Source organism: Haliotis rubra, unplaced genomic scaffold (assembly GCF_003918875.1).
Source record: "Haliotis rubra isolate DU_JTF1 unplaced genomic scaffold, ASM391887v1 Scf73, whole genome shotgun sequence".
NCBI lineage: Eukaryota > Metazoa > Mollusca > Gastropoda > Lepetellida > Haliotidae > Haliotis > Haliotis rubra.
Window position 1 is genome coordinate 1271491 of NW_025767446.1, and position 26463 is coordinate 1297953.

The window sequence follows — 26463 nt, forward strand, 5'->3', positions numbered from 1 at the left end:
CATTCATAGTGCGCCGATATCCACGCACTCGTGCATGCACAAAGCTCTACAATAAAAATATAAGGGTAACATGCGCCAAAAATACATTGTGGGTTTGAAAAGTTGGTAATAGGTGCTCTTGAAGAGACAGGTTTTCAAGCGAGATTGAACCATTACATGGGAAATGGAAAGCAATGCTTTCATCTTAAAATAATTTTAATGCAGTTTGGAAAACAACTTAAATGATGCAGTTTATATAAGTGGCAGCTTCGAATCACAATTTGTTGCTTCACGAGGTAACGTGACAAGAAATGCGTATTGCAATACATTGCACAATGTTGCATCGGCACCACGAATGCCTATTAAGTTCAATAGTGGAATATTTACTTTCATTTAGAGATAGGAACAATCAATAGGAAATACAGAAATAATGGGCAAGAATACTCTGGAATGTCCTCCGCTGTTCATCTGTGGAACCTCCATTATGGTGTCCAGCTGGAAAGGTTGAATAGGCCGAATTATTTCGACGTGTAACGCTTAATATAGGCAGAAGTGGACGATGACGTCAAAGCCAGTGACGATCATTTTCCAATGATGCCTGTCTCTTAGGGGTTACCGTGGTAACGTGAAATATGCTCGCAAGTCCGTATACCCATTTGATGTAAATGAAAACCAATTTGGAACTAGTTGTGTGAACTGAACGAAAACTAAGGAATTTTAAAGACAGAATTCAATAGAAGTTGGAATACGTATGTGAGCTGCAATAGAGGTTAAGGGATTGTGAAACTCGGAGGAGTATAGATTCTTCTTCTGGCTCGTCATACAAACGAAGGCCATGTATGACAGCATATTAGAACTGCCCAAAGAAAGCGGTCAATGGGGTTCATGTTAGACCTACGTACCGTCATTGCCACATTCCACCAGCACTTCCCGAGAGACGGACAACTATAGCTTGTCTGACAACCATCAGTCTCACATTTGTATACCTTTCCTTTCTCGGTAGTCTGGCCGTTCAACACTTAACTCAGGAACTGTCACCTTGTGGGTAATATGTCGATCTAGCCTAAATGTCGGACAGATAACCCAGCAGACATGTTACCGTGCGTTCAACATCGCATTTGTGTCTGTTCTTACTTTCAGCATTAATTTTATCACAAAACGTCAAATTTCACGTCAACGTCAAATCTCACGTCAACTGGATAACATTTACCGTGCAGCGAAAGAACAACTTAAAGTGACCTCACTCATCCCTAAAGCGTCACGTGGATGGTGGGTAGCCTAATGGTTAAGGAGTTCGCTCGTCACGCTGAAGATCCGGGTTCGATTCCCCATATGGGCACATTGTGTGAATCCCATTTCTGATGTCCCCAGTCGTGATATTGCTGGAATATTGCTAAAAGCGGCGTAAAAAGCAAACTCACCCATCCTCCAAAGCGTCGCACATTAACCATATGATGACAACATAAGTTTCTTCGTCAGGATGAAAAGTCGTCGAATACTGAAATTCGAAATTAAAGAGTATTTGGCGGTCGCACAGGATGGATGTGATAATATTAATATATCTATCTGCATCATTCACCCAACATATGGCACTTCGTCACAAAAGAAGTTCGGGATAAACGTATGTCGTGTATTCGATCCGGGATAAAATCGTCGCGACCCCCTTCCCAGTGTCAGAGGAGAGCTTGTTGCTGAGGGGTCGTCTCAAGCGTTCGCCGTTTTTTGTTTGTTTGTTGCTTAATCCCGCACTCAGCAATATTCCAGCTTTGTGGCGTCAGTCTAGACCAGACAATCCAGTGATAAACATCAGGAGCATCTACATAACTACGATGACATGTGTCAACCAGGCCAGCGAGCATGACCATCCGATCCCGTTAGTCGTCTCTTAAGACAAGCGTGGGTGGCTGAAGACCAACTGATCCAGACGTAATTTCATTAATTAAGTGGGTGGATGGTCAAGTGTCTAATTAGCACACTAGCCATTTTTGGAATGAACATATCAATAAATTGCTTTTGCGTTTCCATTGTGATTTACCAGGAAATCTCAACAGATAATAGGTATTTGCCCTAATGTGCGAACCCCTTTAATAATTCCTGCCCAGGGCCCTGCTGAACATGCGCATGGAAACTCTATACAGGGTTGTGCCATGATAATGCGGTGAAGTAGGTGTCACTTGGGATGCGGTATGGAGTTTCACACTGAAAGATTTCCCTGGTTAAAATAATCCGAGTGGGCTCCCTGCAGCGGTGTCATTATACAGAGCACTAATCTGGAGGGGGTAGGTGGGTGGTAAATTCTAAAGTTTTTAAATCTCTTTGTTGACTGTGATCTCTTGAGACGGTCCCTAAGGCAACTGCGACGCTAACGAAGCAGTCAGAATTTCTTGGATAGTGTGCCAGACAATTAACCTGGATCGCCACCTATCTCCGCAAACAGCGTTTACTTCCTGTTGTGGGATGATTGCAGGATGATGACGTATCAGGTCACCCTGCTGGTCATATCGTTGGTTGGCTGGTTGTTTTACGTCGTATATGACGTGCGGCGATGCTTGATATCAAGAGTTTTTGAAAATGCTGTGAAAAATACCCGAGACTCTTGCATGCTGGTACAATAAAACTGCAGCCTCGATGTTTAAACTTTCTAGTAAAGAACGATGTCATTTTCTCTGATGCACGATCTCCTTGTACATCAACGTGAGTGAGTGAGAGCGAACGATTGCAAATGTAACATTTAGTAATTTTCTAAAAACACAATCGCAGTGTCAAACTAGTCATCGTACATATTTTGAATAAAATCGGGGCCTTAAGCTTAACCAGATACCCGTGAAGATCCATCAAACCGAAACATGAGTCTCATTAACCTATTCAGACAATGACCTACTTTTCAGCTGATCCAAATTTTCTCGTGTGAAAGTGAAAATAGACATCACAAACAACTATGGTTACATTGAATTCCAATTCCGTGTTTCCTAAGAAAATGGTATATACATGAATTTTAATTTAAAACTTTAATAACATCGTATTTCTATATTTTATGGCGAGGTGTAGGCAACATGACCTTAACAAAGACGTCACTGACTCCTCCTTTTGGATGAGGTCGTAAAATGATCCACAATGCATCTTGCTCACTGGTTACACCTGATGTGTGTTTTTGCGCTTATTCAGTGTAGTTCTGTAACGCACAATGTGATTGATATAATATCAATTCCGTACCAGACCGCCAAACTTTTCTAGCGGCAGGGCCTCGTTTTGATATTTCCACGATTTCCAGGTTTCCGTTTGTCAGAGCTCGCTGTACGACAGAGCACGCTGCACGACGTGTTTGCAAGGATTAGAAGGAGCGTAGTGTTGCAATATACAAGTGCTTAGATGTATAAAATAATACTGATTAATATTTATATATCCAGTTAAATGAATTGGTCTCAAAATTCAGGACTGGTTATTGTCCTAAGTTGCGCAGTAGAGACGGAACCCAGTCAACAGGAAACGAGACTGTTGTGTAATCAATGTTTTTGACTTGTTTAGAATTGGCATTTAGCAACCCAACAATCAACTAATGGGATGGGTTAGTCAGTCTTGATGGCATGGTTGACACATGTCATCGTATCCCAACAGCTTAGATCGATGCTCATGATATTGATCACTGTATTGTCTGGTCCAGACTGGATTATTTGCAGACCGCTGCCACATGGCTGGAATACTGGCGTTTAACAAAAAAGAAACAAATATACAAAGGTTTAAAAAGGTAGCGAAATCCAATCTCCTTTAAAATGATATGAATAGATGTATGTGCCTGTGTTATTTGCACAGTTCTGTCAATTAAAATACGTTACACATCCTCGTTCAATCTGTAGGCTATCTTAGACGGTTTGAGTGGAATATACCAGTAGTTAACTTATGTGATTACAATTATACAAAGGACTCTCAGAATAGTTGTAGCATCTGCCAGACAGGGTCAATTGGCGCGATTCTCATCTAGCACTGACATGCTGTTGGAATTTCAAACTGTCAGAGCTGTCCTCCAACAATCACTACAAGACAATGACAGCGGTGACATCTGTTATACGATACCAAAAGATATTTCAACATGATCTGTATTGTCATTATTTCGGGAGAGATCTATTTCACATTCAGGGAAGAGCTACGAGATAAGTCAGTGTTTCATTTGAACAATGACATTCCTACAACGTTATACTAACACGCTCCTTTTCTTTGACGCCATGGCTAGTGTTGTGTCTTTGACGATGTCCAATGTTTTGTCCATAGTATGAACAATTGACATTATCTCAGGAGAGATCGTGATTTTAACTTCAGGGAAGGGCTAGGAAATCAATTAGTGGTAAATTTAAGCATTGACATTCCTGCAGCGTTATGCTAACATGTTCCTTTTCTTTGACGCCATTGTTAGTTTTCTGTCGTTGACGATGTCCAGAGTTTTGTCCATAGTATGAACAAGTGGACTCGTAAAACATGATCTGGCGCTCTTTTGTCACAACAAACCCGTCAACAAGACTCACACATTCACTCACAGGGGGTAATTTTACTGAGTACACAAAATGGATATCTCCTTGCTGGAGACAGAATTGAGTAGCGGAGACAATTATCTTTACGTATTCGTTAATTATTTTTAATTTTGTTGACTGCAGCAAACAAACCACGTATCTGAAATTGCAGAAAACATTTGAACTCTGACCATGGACAATACGTCCTTGAACAAATTGTATAGCTATGAATACACAATGCCAATTATACCGAATGTGACATGGAAATTTACACTGGTCAGGGGGTAACATTAAGTTAAGTATCCAAATATTCAATTGTAGCGCAGGTCAGAGGGTTACATTAAGTCAGAGGGTTACATTATCCAGACAACCAGTTGTTGTAGCGCTGTGGCTGATTGGTTAGTTCCGTGGTTTTATGTTGTGGCAATTAGGTGTCTCACTCTCATATTCGAATCCCAAAATGTACTAGAATATGTTCTTTACTGAGACAGTGAATCGCAAATATAACATGTTCCATTTTAAAAACCTACTGCGAATAAACTGTCATTAAAACAGCATTAAGTTCCACTTCAGGGTTAAAAACGCGTTGTATGGTATGATAGACGGCTAATTTTCATTCGTAAATCTCATTAAGAATACATAACACAATAATACATATTTACGGTAATATGTAAGTTTACAAGGAAACAAATGATGACTAACTTTACACGGTCGCTCGGTAGCAAGTCCAGTGATGGGCAGCCGTGTTCCACTTGACAAGGCGTACACGATGTACGTTACAGAAGTACTAGAATATGTTCTTTACTGAAAAAGTCTAATCCCAAATATAACACATGACGTTCTTACATTGAGTCACATAAAAGACAAGTATGCGTCCATGTTGTCGCTTTGGCATCCGTTTGGAGTGAGTGAGTTAGTTTTACACTGCACTCAGCAATATTCCAGCTATATGGCGGCGGTCTGTAAATAATCGAGTCTGGAACAGACAATTCAGGGATCAACAGCATGAACATCGATCTACGCAATTGGGATACGATGAATGTGTCAACCCAGTCAGCGAGCCTTATCACCCGATCCCGTTAGTCGCCTCTAACGACAAGCATGGGTTACTGAAGATCAATTCTAACCCGGACCTTCACGGGTCGCATCCGTTTGGAGGTTGAGCGTGAGTGCTATAGCTATCACCACTAGATCACCTCTACACAGACGACAAGGATGAATTGAAATATTACGGTGCTATACTGTCAGGATATATTGTCAAATGAATGATATATAAAGTAGTCAAATGATATAAACAAACCATTTCTATGTTCACGAAAAATATCTGCTAGAAGTCTTCAGACATGAAGAAACCCTTTCATACTCACACGAAATCTCTCCTGAAAGTCCATTTTGTAAGTTCGGATTCAATATATCATGAGTATGTATTTATTAATTTCTATCATATTAATGATAACAGGTGTTCTCAAAAATGTGAGCGTATTCTGCTGTACGTCACAAACACATGCAAAAGCAATCAACCTGAAGAACACCACACAGTATGTCAATAATCGTTCTTGTAACTACGCGTACGGAATAACAAAAGTGAACTCAAATCGTTTTAAACCGAATCAACTCTTACTTTCGAACATGAATGATTGTTTTATTGTTCGTGGGTTAAACAGCACCATGTCCAAACTAAGCAAATTGTAGACGAGAAAAGAATTCCAGTCTGAAAAATTTAAGTTCTTACTGAAACCAGAAATTCAAAACCGTAAGTAAACACACCATTTATGATATGTTTAGATTGCCAGTTCCCCTCTCTGTATAAACTTGGCCTGTATCCATAAAAGACTTTCGTATGAAAAATCAACTATGAAATATCCCTTGAACAAAAACATCTCAAATCTGATCAATGAATGAAATTTATCATCATTGCTGTCAATACCATGAATATTTGTCGTAACGTGTTCTTAATGATGCGTTTCCTGAAATTCCCCCATGAATATAAACATCAGCTGAACAGATTATGCCAAAGAATAAGAAAATATTCAGTGCACTATTAATTGCACTGATGACCTTGCATTTCTGGCACCAGTATGAATTTGGATTTTTTTTCATGTACTTTAAAGACAATTTATTGGTCTCACTGCCAGTCAAGTGTCATATATGTGTCTACGAAGAAAGCAATAAAACAGTCCAATCATCGCTGGGAATGCAATTTAACCTTTATCGAAATCGTTAATCCAGAATGTGAAGGCCATTGAAATGTCGTGATCAACACATTATGGAATATCTGCTTGTCCGGACAAATAGGGTTTCACTGTATACATGGACATGAGCAAATGTCAAGTTTCTATTGTGATGAATATACGGATCACTCTGGATCATGCACTGGATCCTCCTCTGGATCATTCCTGGTGCCGTTTTCTTCCAAGAACTCTCAGGGCCGGAGTCATCTTCCAGGCAGTCTCTGTCACACTTGGACTCTGGATTCCGAATCTTTACAGTGACACTGGGGTATTCTTCAGAACTGTTTACTCTTCATCAATGTCAATTTCTTGTTAAGGCCTTTTCACTGCAAGTGCTTTCATCATTGTTTATTCTACACATAGCGAAACCAATCCTCAGACATGCAATGACGACAACAAAAATGATTCAGTACCTTCTATGTGAGACTCCGAACTTGTTAATCCACCCTCGTTCTTTGACACTCCATAACATAAAATGTTCCCCAAAGAAGCGATTAAATATAGTTTATCTATTCATTAGCAAATGACCAAAAAGTTAATATAAATGATCACAATATCCAATACGTATAGATTGTATATGTATAGATAGGTCAACCCTATATAAGTCACTGAATATTGACACCGGTGGCCCGGTGTCGGCCCGGGAAAGCTTAATCAAAATTTTCCCTATTCCCGGGAGAGCTAAAAGTCAGGTTGTGGCAGGTAGTCCCGCGAAAGCTAAAAATGAGTAAAAAACATCGGATTACCGTACTCTAGATTAGTGTGCCGATTAGTGAGTAGTGAGTGTTGTTTTTTAACCATACATTACATACATTTCCATTATACCTAAGATTAGTGAATCCTGTTCACTTTTTTCTTAGAAATGTATAAACAACAAGAGTGGTGCATCCCATAAGTGTATAAATGTAGGTTTGAGTCTTTGTTCGTCATAATTATGCTTTAGGTTAACAAAGCGACACAACCCTCCATGTTGATGAGGAATCAGAAAAAGCCGATTATAAGATTCTGACTATTTAAGTGATGATACCACCTGTTCTGGAAAAGGTGAGTGTATCTTGCCCCATCGGTGGCAGCCGTGCTAAACACATGCGAAGGCAAGTCAATTATTCATCGGAAGAAACAGGGAACTTTTGAATCAAGTCAAAGTAGGGAATTGCATCTGACATCATATTGGATTCTAATGCGTGAAATTAGAAAATTTCACGTGTGTGCCATAAATCATTTTGAAAGCTGAATGCTGGAACCTTTCTTCAAAAGGATTTTGAGCACTTTACCCTCTCAGGTTTCACGACTCATAAATATTCAGTACTTACATTCGTTCGGGCTCACCTGTCACAAAGCAATCACGTCTTGTAATGTTCAAATAACAAGTGGAACTATCATTCTGGAGCTGCTGGTCTATATATTTATAACATGATAGTGATAGCGTTATTTCCCAGTGTAAAGACTGAGATTGTGAAAAGTGGTTTAAAATGCCTCTCAAAGAAGTGGTAGAATTAGTTTGATTGAAATCGAACCAACGATTGCCAGATCCTAGCAAGGGGCACAGTCCTGCACATCGCATTCAAATGTCAAAGATCATAAATTCACTGGTGTTTGTCAAGGTACATGTAAGAAACTCGGAAACCCTTCAGAATTTGTGGAATGTGTACAGGAGCTGAAGAAGCACCTTCTATGATGGACAAAAGTTCTTTATTTTCTGTAACTTGACAAGGACATTTGAGCTGGAATTGGCACCTCACCGGGAACAAAATCGATATTGTAGCTGCTAAGAGACCTTGGATTATGCTTTGAAAGTTTAAATGAATGGTTTGTTCGCGTGTGCTATAGTCCGGTGTTATGGGCAAGTTATCGGATGGATATCTTAAGCTGACAGGGCTGTTTGAAAACACCACAGGAATTCGACATGTTCAATCACGGCACGCGTTTTAGTTAGCACCGGAAGTGGTATCGGTATGTGCAATTTAAAAGCACTGAAACTCGTAAAGCGATGTCAATTAAAATGCAAATGTTGATAATTTAATTCTTCTTTGGCATTACATGGTAAATTGGCAGTTATATCTAATTAAGTTTTTGAAAAAGGCTGGAAGGTTTGTATGGCATTGGAGTGATATGATCCCACTTGGGGCTATAGCAAACTGGCTCCATATACACGTACGGCGTTTAGACGATAAGACATGTTTGTGGAATTTGTATATCAGTTAACGCTTACTATCAATCATGACATTATTTGTTCTCACAGTGAAACGAGCGCTCGTAAAATACTATATCCGTGATTGGGTTAGTTATGTTTTACGCCGCTTTTAGCAATATTCCAGCAATATTACGGTGGAGGCACCAGAAATGGGCTTCACACTATATCCACGAAGGAAGCATCGTTATTGGCACCAAACAACAGCTTCGCAAACTTGATAATTCTACCCTTGTTTCAGGAGGGCACAGTATTTCCACAGCGAAGCAAGTGAAAAATCTGAGAATAATTTTTGATCAAAATCTTTCTCCAGAGAGCCATGCCCTACATATTTCCAGAACAGCAAACTTCCATCTTGCAAGCATTGGCAAAATATGAAAGTATCTTGACCTTGAAACCAGCAGACCTCAAGGTTGGATTATTGCTGTGCGTTCGTTTTAGGTTGGATCTAGTTCCATCTCCCATCTGCCATTTGGGGGGAACACCCGAAATGGGCTTCATACATTGTACCCACCATGCACATCGTCCGATCATACGTCCCTTGATCACACATAGGTGCAGGCACGAATGTCTGGCGCGGAGAAAAAAACTTTGTGACATGGTTTATTGGTCTGATGAAAGTCGCTATCTTCTAGACGTTACCGACGGCCGATGTCGCGCATGGACACGTCGTAAATAGGCATATCAGCAGGACATGATCCATACAGCTGAACCCTTTGGTGGTGTCTCAGTGATGGTGTGGCGTTGCATTTCGTATAGTAGCAATCGGGATCGCATCACAGTACCTGAACCTATCAGAGGTCAACGTCATCAGGAAGTAATGGATACCGCCGTCACGCTACTTTTTGATAAGCATATCCTTACCAATCGTCCGATATTCATGGATGACAACGCTCACCTTTCGTCATCGCTAATTAATTTGCAGAACTACACTATCTTAGCATTACCCAGGCGAGCGAAGAGCCCCGATATGAACCCCATCGAATATCTCTGGGACAATCCTGACCGTCAAGTTCGATTTAGATATCATCCTGTTCACATTCTGCAGGTACTGACGCAGGCTCTCCATGAGGAATGGCAGATGATCTTGATGCTGAGAATTCGACGCTTGATTGCCAGTATTTTTTAAACATATTCAACTGCATGCATTGTCTTCGTATTCATCTTATAAAAACATTTGGTTGGTGTTTAATTAATGGTCATGTATAGAATAGCCGTGCGCTACTGTACATAGGCCTGGATATGTTATATACCATGTCGTTTCTGAGCACCATGGTCTCGACACTCTTTCGTCAGGATATAAGTTTCCGAATTAAGATGGTACAAAAGTGAAGTCTAAGCATTTTTAGAAAGCTGACATATAATTTTCTGCAAAACCGAGGCATCCTTCACTTCGATTCAGAGATGTCGACAGATCTTCACGGAAACAGATATAGTATCGCAATAAAAGATGTGATTTTAATGAGATTGTATAATGTCTGTCTACATTGAAGGAAAAATGACCGAAGATTTGACAAATTGAATTCAGTTATTTAAGGACGGTATTGATTAATAATGTAGTTGTTGTAATTGATCATAACATGTCAGTAGTAGCAGGAATTAGATTATTCCCATCAATATAAGTCAGTATTTTGACACGTTTTTGCTAAATTATAACTGTAGAGAGTGATTATTTGTGTTCTTGTTTGTGAAAGAAAGAGTAACGAGATGATAAAGAACTGTTTTATTATCAAATCTAATCAAAATCGGAGGTCATGTGGAAATAATTTGTTTTATATTTTGTGAAAGCCCAATCTGTTAGTTATTGTTTTAAGGAATCCAGTGCAAACAAAATTATGATCGATTACACTATGAAGCATCCGATGAACATTTCAGATGCGGGGAAAATCCGTTGACATACGTAGTGGTATCGTTAATTGTGCAAACGTCTGTATTAACATATGCACGAGTCAAAAGGACTAGGTATGCCGTGCATGGAAATTCTCCTCCATTCACAAAACGGTTAGGGTTTGTGAAAATGGAGGATTGGATTTCGGATAAAATGGCTTCTCAAACTAGTCTTCACTTCATTACCTTCCCTATTACCTCAAACGATATTCACCCTGATCGTCTAACAGTCATCACATCCACCTATTTTGCGTCAACTTGTGCTCCCCTCAAACCACCTCCTCGCTTATCGTCTTAACATCAAACTACGTTCACCTCCGAACCTTTCCTATCTCATCGTCTTCACATCCACCTATCTTTGCGTTATATTGTGCTCCCCTCAAACCATCTCCTCTTATCGTCTTAACATCAACCCATATTTGTATCAAACTACGTTCAACTCCGAACCTTTCCTATCTCATCGTCTTTACAGCAATCTGACTTTGTATCAAACTGCGTTTATCTCATAAGGAAAAAGTACTTACTTGTAGCACTATTTAAAGTACGTCCTCAGAAATTTCTGAAGCGACCGAATGGCGAGAGGCTCGCCGCAGCCGAGAAGCTTCTTTAGGAGACATTACCCCTCGTCTCCTCAGATGGAAGCAGCGGTTCTCTGGTCAAGAATGTAGCCCTCAGATGAACTGACCAAGGGTCGTTGGTGACACCCCCAACACAGCAGGTAACACCTGGGCTGGATTATTATTTCCAAGAATGGTGGTTCTCACTTTGAACGTAGAAAGTGATATAGTGAGTGAGTTCAGTTTTACGCCGCACTCAGCAATATTCCAGCTATATGGCGGCGGTCTGTAAATGATCGAGTCGGGACCAGACAATCCAGTGATCAACAGCATGAGGCATCGATCTACGCAATTGGGAGCAGAGCGAGCCTGCGCCTGACCACCCGATCCCGTTAGTCGCCTCTTACGACAAGCATGGGTTACTGGAGATCAATTCTAACCCGGTTCTTCTCGTGTCAGAACGTGATATGACCATACCAAATTTCACATACCAATTTTACAATATTTATAGTCATAATTCAAACTAAAATAGTAAATACTTTATTAAAAATAAAACATACCAATTACAGTTGGCAGAACAATTATCGTAGTGAAACTGATTTAATACACTATACGATGCCCCATCCGTAACATAGTAAATGATCACATCGTATAGATATAGTCAGAGTCCATAAAACATAAACTCACTTGATAAACAAATAAATACATATTTGCACTCGTACACCTACGTGAATTTCGTATATTGCATTATAACGTTTTGAAAAATACATTATTTTGTGAAGAAAATCAAATTTATTTTTTTCTACGATGATATTGGCATGAATGTAAATATATATATGACACACTCATCAAGTGATGTAACACCACGACAAGTAGAAATGCGTGACAGGTGTTGCCGGAATATTGTCATCAAGACAAAACCTTTCGGTATCATATCGGCAGTAGCAGAATAGGACGAAGGTAGATACATAACAGTAATATACTGACCCAAATACAAAGTAAATATCGCAGTAGCGGGTTGTTTTGCGCCACTTGAATGCTTCCACTTACCAAAGAGAAATTAGATCCACTGCTTCTCACAGCCAGGTTAGTGGTTAAAGCGTCCGTTTGTCACGCTGAAAACCCGGATCATATTCCCAACATGGGTACAATGTGTGAAGCCCATTTCTGGTGCCCTCCACTGGAATTGCTAAAGGCGGCGTAAAACCCTTCTCACTCACAATTTCATTAACTAGTTTGTCTAGGCCAAAATCGATAACAGGCAATTGTCTGGAATTTTGCTGATTTAAGCGTTAAACAAGTTGCCTATTGGTAATCTATTAAGCAAGGTTGGTCGCCGAGAAGAGTTGGACGAGTGACTTGGTTCGGCAGGCTAACTGTGGGTTTCTAGAACCTCAGCTCTGCCCCACACTGAAACATGTGCCATAAATTAAGGCTCACATGGCCACATGACTTTGTTCAAAGTATGCCATTGTTCACACAGCAGCTACTGGCTTTGTTTGTTTGTTTGTTGTTTAACGCTGCTCTCAGTAATATTCCAGCTATATGGCGGCGGTCTGTAAATAATCAAATCTGGACCAGACAATCCAGTGATTACAGCATGAGCATATATCTCCGCATTTGGGATACGATGACATGTGTCAACCAAGTCAGATAGTCTGACCAACCAATCCCGTTAGTGGTCTCTTATGACAAGCACGGGCTACTGAAGTTCTTACCGGGATCTTCACGGGTGGTTACTGTGTACCGGTAGGATGATATAGTAATGGTTATGTATATATTCCAGCTCATCACAGACTGTTTGGGTTGTATACACCTCTCGAAGTTGACAATTAATAATCCAAGGCACAGTGATTTGTGATTCGAGCATGCCCCTCTTGTCAAGAGGGGCATGTTCTGACTTCAACGGAAATGATCTTGAAACCCCTGACTGCATTCAGAGACCTAAATCCAATTCCTGGCAAAAAAAGGTTTAAATTTCCTAATTGGGTTAAAAAAACGTTACTAGACTGAAACGATATTCGGGTTGGCGAAGCACGTTAGGTTCACTAGATAACTATGATACCGGTATTACATACATATTACATAATCATCGGATAAATATATCCTAGTGTTCATCCACCAATTCCCAACAATGTATGAAGCCCATTTCTGGTGTCCCAAGCCGTGATATTGCTAAAAGCGGCGGAAAAACATACTCAATCACTCGCTCCTTTCATCCACCACCAAACACGGGCGTGTAATTTCTTTTGTAAAGCAGTGTATGGTGTTTAGTAGATTGAGTGAGTGAGTTTAGTTTTACGCCGCACTCAGCAATATTCCAGCTATTTGGCGGCGGTCTGTAAATAATCGAGTATGGAACAGACAATTCAGGGATCAACAGCATCAACATCGATCTACGTAATTGGGATACGATGACATGTGTCAACCCAGTCAGCGAGCCTGACCACCCGATCCCGTTAGTCGCCTCTAACGACAAGCATGGGTTACTGAAGATCAATTCTAATCCGGACCTTCATGGGTCTAGTAGATTAAGCTGTATTGTTGGCAGCAATGAACATTATTATACAGTCAATGGTGTATATGGTGCAGTATGATTGTACCATTAAAATAGTTAATATCTATATTCAGTGTACGTGCCTGGGGTACATATTTTTAACGTCGACCTGATGCTTGAAACATTTTCCAATTTTACGTGGCCGGGGAAGTCGTGGATTTGTTCAAGTACGAGCATAATAGTGGCATCCGCGTTCACAAATGACAGTTACTACCGACAGGAATGACATCCTCACACATTCCTTGACACTGGCGTCATGGTAATGCTGATTTGTGAGACGATAAAGACAGCTGATTGTCGCTTCCATTTCGTGTGCCGTCCACGTAATAGACCTATTGCGTCTTTGATGGCAATGATGGTTTCACGGGGTTACGGAATGGTCCATTGTCCTTTGATAGTCCTTCGTGGTTGTTCGAAGAGTTGCTGGGAGATTTGATCAAACAGGGGGATCATTGTTTGTCACAAATTAATTTGACATGTTCGGGTATAACGGAACTACGGTTCAAAAGCTGTGTTATTTCATTTCATTATTTCATCTTCAGCATCCCTACTTTGGCTGAAAGAGATCGGGTGATAAGATTCTGTGACTTTCTTGATGCATGTTTTCCGATCCCAATTGTGTAGGTCGATCATCATGATGTTAGTCACTGGGTTGTCTGGTTCAGACTGAATTATTTAGGGACCTCCGCCATATGGTTGGAATAATGCCGATCACGGCTTTTTTAACAAAGACAGGACAAGTTCCTTTAGAACAGATGCTAGCTCCTTTGTCAAATGAATGATTAATGAAGCGGTGTGGTAGCCTACATGTGCGATCGCCACGGTACATGTATGTGAAAGAAAATAATGAGTCATCGTTTCACTATTGACACTTTGTCAAAGTATTTTGGCACATTCAACGTCCTACATAACATTCATACTACACTCCGTCACACAACGGTCACATATGGTTGATATGATAATTTCATTTTCATTCCGATCTGAACGAACATGTTGTCGTGTTCATATTTTCGTATTTTTAATACAATGTTTAACAATTAGCCAAACAGTTCCACTAGCCTCTCCTTAGTGTAAATCGTGTGTCGTGTAAGTGCAAATGTCCGGGAAACTATCATTCTGTAACTCTATTCTGTAATCGGAAGGTAAATCTCTATTACACGTCCAGATCATAGTGATCACATATGAATAAAACATTTCCTGTTATGTACTGAAAGATATCGTTAGCAATATTCTATTTGACTGATATGAAATACAACCGGTAATAATCTATCTGTTGGCTAGACTATATTACTGATGACTCAGTGGATGCTGGAGATGGTATCTGAGACTATAATGGAAGCAAAAGATGAATATCACGGAAAGCTAATCATATAACTAAACCAGCTTTTCAGGTTCTGCGCCGTGTGATAACTCTCATTTTGTCCGCGGGGAATCTATTCATGGGCGAACGGCTCTTATAACAGGGCGATTTAGACTTGCAGACAGACGCAGATTGTTCGCTGGGGTGAAGGGTACTACACCTAATAGTCATGAACAGAAGAAGTATGCGAGACATCAGCAGCTTGTCGGAGTCACTCGCAATGTAGACCTCAGGGGAACTGTTATGTTGCTTTGACCTGCTGCACAACACGCGGGTATCATGACCAGGAGGTTTCTTTGTAAGGAACAAGACGTGTTCTTCTGATTAGACATAGTATTGGCTGTTACACACACGTATAAATAAGCTATGAGCCTATGTTGGAGATCGTAATCAGGACTCCATTCCGGTGTAAAACCGAAGGCGAACACACAAAAAATTGGTCAACAGCATCTTCCTTTATCATGCAGTTGGAACCATGTGTGGTCTTTAATAAACGTGACCGGTGAATATCCGGGTTAGAAGTGGTCGTCAGCAACCCATGGCTGTCGTTAGAGGTGGCCAAGGCGATCGGGCGGGCAGGCTCCCTGACTTGGTTGATCGATGCTCAAGATGTCAGTCACTGTTTTTTCTGGTCCAGACACGATTATTTAATTACAAACCACCGTGATTGCTGAATGCAGTGTCAATCAATCAATCAATCAATCAATCAATGACAGCCACATGCCATCATGTAGGAGGTCTAATACATGTATATATCTCATCATCTTGCAATCATGTAGGAGGTCTAATACATGTATATATCTCATCATCTTGTCATCATGTAGGAGGTCTAATACATGTACATTTCACATCATCTTGTCATCATGTAGGAGGTCTAATACATGTACATTTCACATCATCTTGTCATCATTAAGGAGGTCTAATACATGTACATTTCACATCATCTTGTCATCATTAAGGAGGTCTAATACATGTACATTTCTCATCATCTTGTCATCATTAAGGAGGTCTAATACATGTACATATCTCATCATCTTGTCATCATGTAGGAGGTCTAATACATGTACATTTCTCATCATCTTGTCATCATGTAGGAGGTCTAATACATGTACATATCTCATCATCTTGCCATCATGTAGGAGGTCTAATACATGTACATTTCTCATCATCTTGCCATCATTAAGGAGGACTAATACATGTAGATATCTCATCATCTTGTCATCATGTAGGAGGTCTGATACATGTACATTTCTCATCAGCTTGTCATTATTAAGGAGGTCTAATACATGTACATTTCTCATCATCTTGCCATCATTAAGGAGGTCTAATACATGTACATTTCTCATCATCTAGCCATCATTAAGGAGGTCTAATACATGTACATTTCTCATCATCTTGCCATCATTAAGGAGGTCTGATACATGTACATTTCTCATCATCTTGTCATCATTAAGGAGGTCTAATACATGTACATTTCTCATCATCTTGTCATCATTACAGGAGGTCTCATCACATGTACATTTCTACATACATCTTGTCATCATGTAGGAGGTAAGGAGGTTTAATACATGTACATTTCTCATCATCTTGTCATCATTTAGGAGGTCTAATACATGTACATATCTCATCATCTTGTCATCATTAAGAAGGTCTAATACATGTACATTTCTCATCATCTTGCCATCATTAAGGAGGTCTAATACATGTACATATCTCATCATCTTGTCATCATGTAGGAGGTCTGATACATGTACATTTCTCATCATCTTGTCATCATTAAGGAGGTCTAATACATGTACATATCTCATCATCTTGTCATCATGGAGGTCTAGGGTCTAATACATGTACATATCTCATCATCTTGTCATCATTAAGGAGGTCTAATACATGTACATATCTCATCATCTTGTCATCATGGAGGTCTAGGACCTAATTGTACATTTCTCATCATCTTGCCATCATGTAGGAGGTCTGATACATGTACATATCTCATCATCTTGCCATCACTGATGAAGGCCTGATACAAAGACATTTGTCAAAAACAATATTATCAAAAGTTGTGTGAAGATTATAAGTTTACAACAAATGTACATCACCACATAGCCACGCGAAGGATAATTGCCGGTGCCTTTGAGTGGTAAGCAATCTAAAATGATTTATGCAGTATGAGAAGATCAATGACAGAAACTGTAATAAGCACCCTCTGAGCTAATATCGCAATCACTGGCCTATGTGACTTGAAGAAATACGATCAAGTGCATCCAATAGGGGGAACTGTTCTATGCTGCCAAAAACCTTGCTCGCTGAACCGTCTTATTGAACTGAAAGGTTTTGCCCCGGGTTGTTCACGTTGTTCTTTGAATGTCAAAGAAAATGGAATGACTCGTGAAACATTACCGTATTTTTCTTCCTGGCAGTTTCATTTAAAAAGGGCAAGCCATTACAAGAAACACATTACCGCTTGACAACTGGACAGATGGTGGGATGCTGTACATATAGGTCAGGAGGCTTGTTGATATCACTTGTGTATAAAACTGTAGTAGGCTGACACTTTCCGTTGAGTGGTTGTTATGTACTATATACGAGCTAACAAGACTTAATAACGGTAACACGTTTATTTGATCTTGACGATCAAGACGCTGTCAAGAACTCTTCCTATTTAATAAACTGTGAAACAATGCGGAAGGCCACAAAGGATTTTATCACATTTGTTGATAAAAAATGGTAAAAGGATTTAATTGAAATCTATGCTAGATTAGGTTTCTGGCGGAGGAAATTCAACCACTCCGTCATATTAATATGACTGAATAGCACCTAATGAGGTGAGAACTTCAAGTCTGTGAAATACGAATGTCAAGCGTATGGCAAAGGTCCAATGTAACGTGCAATCCCCGTATGCCTGTCTCACAGATGTTGCCCTCCTCAATTACAAAATGCGACAAAACCCTTCCCATAATCTATGCTAAAAGTTGACGTTGAAGCATGAAGTTATGAATCACAATAACATAGTGTTTATAACATGGTTAGCGTATCCTGCCCTACGAGTGGCACCAGTCACAAAAACGCCGTTTACCTAATAGAACACGTGAGCATGGGTTACAGGTCCAAATGAGGAATTGCTTTGGACATCATTTTGGTCAATTACACGTCCATTTCTGAAACGTCCTGCACGTACAATGTTTTGAAAGCTTTACAGACTTTATCTTGAAGGACGTAAACCTGATCCAAATACTTTTGAGCGACATTCCAAAAGGTCTGTATGAAAGCTCCGGCGGGTGAGACTCCTCCATGATCAACACTCATGCACAAGGAAGGTATGCAATAATAATCAACCAACACTATGTGAATATTACAGATTCTTTAAGAAATGTTTAGCCACCATACACTGTCTACAAACTCAAGCTTAACGTTGTTTAGTTTTGTTGTAACGAAGTAGCATTCGTAAGTGTAACCCAAATAATCCTAAATAGGATAAAGTCCTAAAATAGGATAATGAAATCTTAGCTTCCGTCTTAACAGGATTGTTAAGAGAACAATACCTATAAGTATATGTCATTTTCGGTACAGCATTAAAGAACGCCGTATCTGTGGTAAAATCTGTTCTCAATATGGCAACATAGTGTGAAGCCCATTTCTGGTGTGCCATGATATTGCTGGAATATTGCTAAAAGCGGCGTAAAACCCGACTCATTCACTCGTATCCTGACGTTCGGAAAGTCGGGTTTCCTGCCTTGTTCGTCATGTACATAGGGTCAAACTCATCTTGAGAGTAATTACGTTTAAATGTCGTACTGTCACTTGTCTCGCTGTGGGCTAACTCGTGTCAATAAACCGAATAACAATCAAGTCTGTCTGCGGTCATTGTACAAATAAGTATAAAAACGTTCCATTGTATGGATTAGAAAATGGCTCACGAAAGTATCACCAATCAATTCTCATACTGTCTACATCAACAATTTTCCGTGATGCCGTTGTTTTTTCTGCCAAAATCATATGTGTAGAATAATAAATGCCCGTGACTTATGTTTTTCATTTTTATGAGTGGAATGCTTTTCATTATTTCCCAATGCATAAAAATATTATCGAGAGTGTGTAAATATAGTTATGTGTGTCTGCTATTTTCTCTACATTACCCAATCCAAATAGCTGGTGTTATGCTACTTTGCATCCGCATTTTCCGTGCTATTTCCAGTCGTTTTTAATCACACCTTGAGATGTTATCAGCGACTCCGAATCGAACCAAAACATCAATCTTTAAAACACCCAACTCTGTTTAGAAAGCTACCATAGCTGACAAGCATACCGTATTGAAGGACCTTTGTTGAGATTATACACACATTCGACCTGAGAAATTGAGTGATTTGTGTTCGATCACACCTACTTGATATTACCACTGATACTAATTACTTGGTCAAGCAAACTCGGGTTGTCTGTCTAGAACATCTTCAGTCTGGACAACGACAAAGGCAACAATCAAAGATCGTAAGACAATTCCTGGTTGGATGCACCCAAGTGATGCCTATGGGACTAGACGATGCTCACAGTGATTGAAATGGGTCTTAAGTACTATCTCGAACTGATGAGTTGATAACAGGAATAAGGTGGACGGCAGGGTTGTCTACTTAGAGCTTGCTTTATGTTTTGTTATCGCATCCCGGCTATGTACACATGTTCTGTTACCGCAGGTCCATCAATGACCAGACAGACGGATGCTGTAGTTAATTACAATGACTGCAGGCTGATTCTGTTGCCTCCAAATGAAACCTTTTCCTCTTTTTAAGTTGCTGCATAAAGTTGATTGTATTGATTATCTCTGAACAAAATTAAATTTCGCACACTGATTATAACTTACTTCGATGAAATGTATCTCAAGGGAACTCCGTAATGAGACATTTCAACCCAGAACGTCGCTAGAAGTAATCAAATCACGACGCACTACAGCATAATTCTCACAAGCGAATTTTTTATCAATGAAAAAGTTCCTTGCACCCTGTTAGAAGACCATCAAGATGTGTGGAGATGCTTTGTATTGAGCGAAATGATCCCTAACAGTTTGTGTAAAGTATTAGGAAGTTCTTTGATGGTGAACCTTCAGTCTTCATATCCTCTTCTACTCATGATTTAGATAACACAATTCTCATAGATTTGTTCAAAACAGAGACATAATAACCACAGACAATTACAAAATGTCCTTTCTTGCTAAAACAAGTAATGGCATTTCTGTGGTAATTCACAAGGCTTCAACATGATTAAAAAATTATAATCACCGACCTGTACCATTCCCGTAATCATCAGATTGCATAAATTGTTCATTTTTTTCAAATAAGAAGCTCTTCATCTCTCAATATTTACAATTGATCCTTACTGAACGAGCATTCCTCTCGCTCGCATTAATTCCGCTTACGGACATGCGTTCGATATCTAACGAGGCTCATTTTATAACCCCGTGATTTACGTATTGAAAACTGTAACAAATTGCAATACTGTAACACAAAGTAATTTATGCTTATAAGTGAGTGAGCGAGTGAGTGAGTTAGTGAGTGAGTGAGTGAGTAGGTTGGATGAGTGATGGGTGAGAGAGTGAGTGAGTGAGTCGATGTGTCTGACGCAAGCACGCTTTCAACAGCATCTCAGTTACATGACGGTTTGTCAGCTTTGGGACGGGGGCAGCACTGGTCTCAAGTCCTCTCGGGGGCTGATGTTCGCAATGAAAAGCGCGTCACTTGGACAAGCCGGCAACCTATCATTGTAGGTTTGATTCCCGGTTTGTCTCGCTTATGTTTGTTAGCACAGTAACCGTGCTCATGGATTTCAAATTGGTCACCCCCTTAGACTTTCATCACTTCTGACATTCCTCCTAAATTGGGCTGAAACGCCGTGATATAACTCGAGAACTCTCCGAACCGACGTTAAACCCAACTCTCTCAGTCACCTAATATTGGTCAGCAGTTACTCGGGCTGTCAATCGGCTGTGTGGAGGCTGCGGGCACGTTGTGCTGTCTCGCCTGTGGTTATCATGGCTCATGCCCTGATTGACATGTATGACAGGTCCACAAGACCAATACAGAACAAATAGAGCAATACTAATGCTGAAATGTCAAAGGGATAAGGGGCTGAAAGTACAGTGCAATATTATCCTTGATATTGCCTACATCTTGTATTGATGACACACAGGTGTCTTGGTGTCCTGGATGTGTCTACTAGCGTTCGTTGGTATGTGAGAGGGATTTGGATGGTTGGTTGGTTGTTGTTTAACGCCGCACTCAGCAATGTTACAGATATATGGCGTCTATCTGTAAATACTCGTGTCTGTATCAGACAACTCTGTGATCAACACCATGAGCATCGATCTACGCAACTGGGATACAATGACATGTGTCAACCAAGTCAGAGAGCCTGATCACCCGACACCGTTAGTCGCCGCGACAAGCATGAATTTGAGAGGGAATGAATTACAGTCTACCCAGGACATAACCCCCTTGTTACAACGCCAAACTGGTATAACCCTCATGGTTTCAGAACTGATTTCCCAAATCAATATTCCATGGTTATAAACTAGTTATAACGCCACCGATAACCTTTCGCATATGTTCCAATTCCCTGGTTATAATGCCAAGTTGATTTTGACAAATGGTCAACTTCAGCACACCAGCTGCCAGGATTCATTGAGTGTACAATGCTATGCTTGTTGTTTACTCTTTCTTAAGATGATTATTGATTAATCCTTTGGACTTATTGCACTGGTGATGCCTTCTGAAAAAGATTGGTCCGATATGATTTTATATATGACTGGCAAAGAGTTAACTCATTGCCTCTGTAAATTACTGTTGGCACATATAACGAGTCAACCATGGCTACCAAAGAATACATCTGGCACCAGATATGAAGAAGATTATTATCAAATTTACGTGTATTCCTGATTGGCCATAGACTGACTAGAATGGCAGTGCTTGATAATAACGCAAACCTTGGACAAATCTCCCTGGACAACTATTGAGTAGACTGCTGTATGAACGCATGTGTTTGTGAAGACAAAAACGTTGATATTTTGAGGTCTTTGTTATAAACAGTTTTGTAACTTATATACTATTGTACCAATCATTAGTGGGTCGGTGGGGTAGCCTAGTGGATAAAGCGTTCGGTCGTCACACCGAAGACCCGGGTTCGATACCCTTCATTGGTACAATCTGTGAAGCCCATTTCCGGTGTACCCCGCCGTGACATTGCTTTATTTTTGCCAAAAGCGGCGTAAAACCTTACTCACTCACTCAACAACCATTAGTACCGATTGGATTAAACATTTATAATTTCATAACTGTACAGTAGTGTGTGATATGACGTTCTTGATACACTCATAACATTGTGGCTACTGAGGCGTGTGTAAGTTCCTTTAACAAAATGTTCTCTCCAGTCTTTCCAAAAGTTACTTGCGGAGCTGAACTACACTTGCAATCCCTAAATAGGTGTTGCAGTTGTTGTTTTCCTGGTTCAGCCTTGGTTTCCGGATTGCAATTGGAATATGATTCGGGAATTGGCCAATAATAAGTTCCATTTCGTCAAGTGAACGTTTTTCTTATTGACACTTTCCTTCATAACTCCCCAAACATTTTCTATTGGATTTAGGTCAGGGATATAGCTTGGCCAATCTAATAATGTCATATTTTGGGTCCGAAACCAGTCCTGTGAATGCTTTGAACGATGTTTTGGATCGTCCTGCTGGAAATTCCAAAACTTTCCATAGAACACGTGAGCAGATGGAAGTAAATGTGCCTCGAGAATATGTGTACCGCTCGCTGTTCATAGTCCCTTCAAATACACTGAGGGGCGTTGCCCCTAACGCAGATATGCCACCCAACACGTTAAATTTCGGACTGTACTTTGGGCGCTGATACAAAGGGTTTTTCAGTTTGTTTGGTCCAAAATTTCAGTGCATTAGGAAACAATCACACAGGACTTTCATCTGAGAAAATCACATTGTCCCAGTTAAAACTTCTATGCTGTAAGCACCAGTTCAACCTTCGCTCCTTTTGTTCAGGTTTCATGATCGGTGATGGAATTCCTCGACTTTTCTGCCAACCCATTGCATGCAGCTCAGTTCTAATTGTCTCCTTACAGACAGCCACAGTTTCTCTATCAATCATATCCAGCCTTAAGTTTTCTAAACTCCTTCGTTTGTTTTTAGAAACAAGAATACCAAGCCGCCTCCTGTCACCGACAGTCAATATTCTGGGCCTACTTGCGCCTCCCTGGTGCTCAATGCCATATCCATTTGCAATATTTTTCAAAACACGATAAACAGTGGACAAAGGGATGCCTGTTCTACTTGAAATCACTTTTGCTGATGTGCTGTCCTTGTTATAATACTCTAAAATCAACTTCCTCTTCTCTAAATCATCCATGCTGAGGATCACTGAAAATTTCGTCTGCTAGCAAGTAAACAAAGGGGGGATAACTCTTCACAAACTAATGAAAAGAATTAACGGAGTTGTCTCTCTTGAATGAAACCAAGTACTTGATAGCTGGTGAAGGTTGTTTATACTAGAAATCCAATTAAACATATTCCTAAAAAACTCCTATCCAAAAATACTGGACCAAGAGACGGCAAGCACCATTTCAGTAACTGAATACTTGACATGTTCCCGTAAGGCTGTCAGGTTTTGTAATCGGGCTTATATAAGCTGGTACCATATTTAAACAAAACCGAGTCTTCAAAAAATAGACTCGAGATTAAAATCTAGAGCACACCATTACAACATCGCGTACTTTTAGAACACTATATCTGGGTATGTGTTTGTGTAAAGAAATATGTTTAGGCTTCACACATTGTACCCGTGTGGGGAATCGAACCCGGGTCTTCGGCGATGAGCGAATGCTTTAACAACTAGGCTACCCCACCGCATTAACAGACATTTTAACTGACTCTGGTACAATTAATCCTGACACTTAGGAAAGAAACCACTGTGTTTTGAAATTTGAGGTAGTCTCACTGCACATTAGAAAGTGCTTATCTTAATTTGGAACCGACCACTTAAGCTGTACAGGCGTAATATTAGCTAAAGTTTTTTTCCCACCGTCAAACCAGACAATGTTAAGATGTTCTACGTGAAACTCGGCGCCAGAACAATGTTCCGATATCAAATACCGACACTTCTAATTGGTGACGGGCAGTCATCGTCATATACCTTGACATATGGGATATTGACAGTGCGATGCATTCACACGCATAATCTTTTTGTGAAAAGGCATTAAAGTAAAAAAGAATAAGATACTTGATTCTTGTCATGTTGTTTGACAATTTACCATTCTTCAGTGTCAAACGTGTCTAACACACTAAAATTACCTTAATTGCTTTGCGTGGGTACATTATGACATGTTTTGTCAATAATAAGTAAGGTTTGATCAATATAGCGAGTGAAAGAATTACGCTTTGCACAAATACAGAAAATTAGCAAATTCGCTTCATTGGAAGCTTGTATAGCAAGGATAGTCGTACTGTCACCATGATCAAACAATCTTTTAGCTCGAGTTGTATGACGCTCTTTGAAAATGTTGGAGAAATTGTAATAAAGTGTTGTGGATACTTTATTGTCACTCCATTTCCAAACATTTATGCATCCATCTCATCTTATGTTCTGCTAGTAACCAATTCCAGAAGAAGTAAATTATGTGTAATTATTGAACAGCATATCAGCAGCAAACGTTCTCATTTGTATCACGAATGTAGTGACATCCATGAATGACCTCGATCTTAGAGGGGCGGTGGGGTCGCCCAGTTCTTAAAGCGTTCGCTCGTCACGTCAAAGTCCTGGGTTCGATACTCTACATGGGTACAAAGTGTTAAGCCCATATCGGGCATCCCTGGATTGCTGGAATATTGCTTCAAGCTGCTTAAAACTCTTGCTTTTGTACTCAAATTATCTAAAGAATGTAAACATACCAAAGCATATTTAGTGCATCACTTGCATCCGAAATATTCGGTAGTCTGAAGTTGTTTTAGTTACCCTCTTGCTTCGCAATCAGAATTCCTTATCCATTCGCTGCTATATGACATTGCGTCACGTAACGGAACCAACCTGGATTGCAATGTGTACATCAAGGTGTCTCATATTTTAGCCTGTAAATTGACCTGTCAGTCCAAATGCGCTGTATATTAATTGTTATCAATAAAGTCATCGATATCCCATCACTCTGAACAAGTCTGTAAACATCTCCGTGCTCTCTGTATCAATGTCAAGATCAAAGTGAAATCTCCCAGAGGAAGGTTGTTGTCCAATGCCTCACTCAAAGAATGCCCTATATTCTAGAGGGGGTCAAAACGGGAATGTATTATCTCCGTTGCTTGACATTAAATTCATATTTATCTTCTGTCTGCAGATAATTAATATGAAGCTCTTGTTCTACACATTGTGATATTGATCACACATGATAAATAATAAGCCACAGGGAATATCAGTAAAATAGTCAAAAGCTCTTCATCATATCTGGATTCGATCCTGAATCTTTCATGTAAATCCTTCTGTTATTGATTTCTCGTAGATGCCGGCTCTGTGACTACAGAATATTAGCGACAGCGACCAAAGACTACTCGACTTGAGATCGTAACTACATGAGACAACTGTGCGCCATCATAATACCAATTGCTTTCTGGCACCCATAAGTGGAAACGGCCGTAGAACTACTGCAGGAAAAGAATATAGAATCTGCATCTAAGTAGCGAGATTGTCCTGGGAATGATTGTATGCATCATGAGACTTTAACAGACTGTTTCCAAAGAAATCCGTGTAGCAAGATATCCCTGAGGCTGAGCTGTTTTTTTCTGGCTGGAGAAAATGAAATTTTCGTGGCCCGACTGACTACGTTAATCTTCTATACAAACGCATATTAACATTTTATTCAGCTTCCAGATGTAAAAGTTCGAAACGGGAAAGGAAGTTAATACCAAAATGGTCAGTCTAACCTTGATATAATGCTTCTCTCTTCCCTGTGATCTTGTATTTGGTAGACTAAAGGCACTGGCTAGTCGAATTTCCTATGTGGAAGGGATTTTTATATACCTGGTGTATGGTCATTACGAACTTATATCACATCTTATATTAAATAGAATAGAATAAAAGAGAACCAAACCAGCAACAATTTGATGACGTTATACTTTTGATGAAACATATAACTGTCCAGCACTAAGATATACAGTATATAAAC

At 39.9% G+C, this 26463-nt stretch overlaps 1 protein-coding gene across 4 annotated transcripts in view; it reads left to right on the forward strand.

The window, feature by feature from the left end:
- Positions 1–26463, forward strand: part of LOC124259611 (FMRFamide receptor-like) — a 195936-nt gene that overhangs the window by 128098 nt on the left and 41375 nt on the right. For 2 of the 4 annotated variants that reach the window (XR_006893873.1, XR_006893872.1), the window contains exon 3: positions 25801–25976. The exons of the other annotated variants lie outside the window; for them this stretch is intronic. The gene's annotated coding sequence lies outside the window, so the exon portion shown is untranslated. Of the gene's footprint in view, positions 1–25800; positions 25977–26463 lie in introns of those variants that run through there. 4 annotated transcript variants of the gene reach the window in all.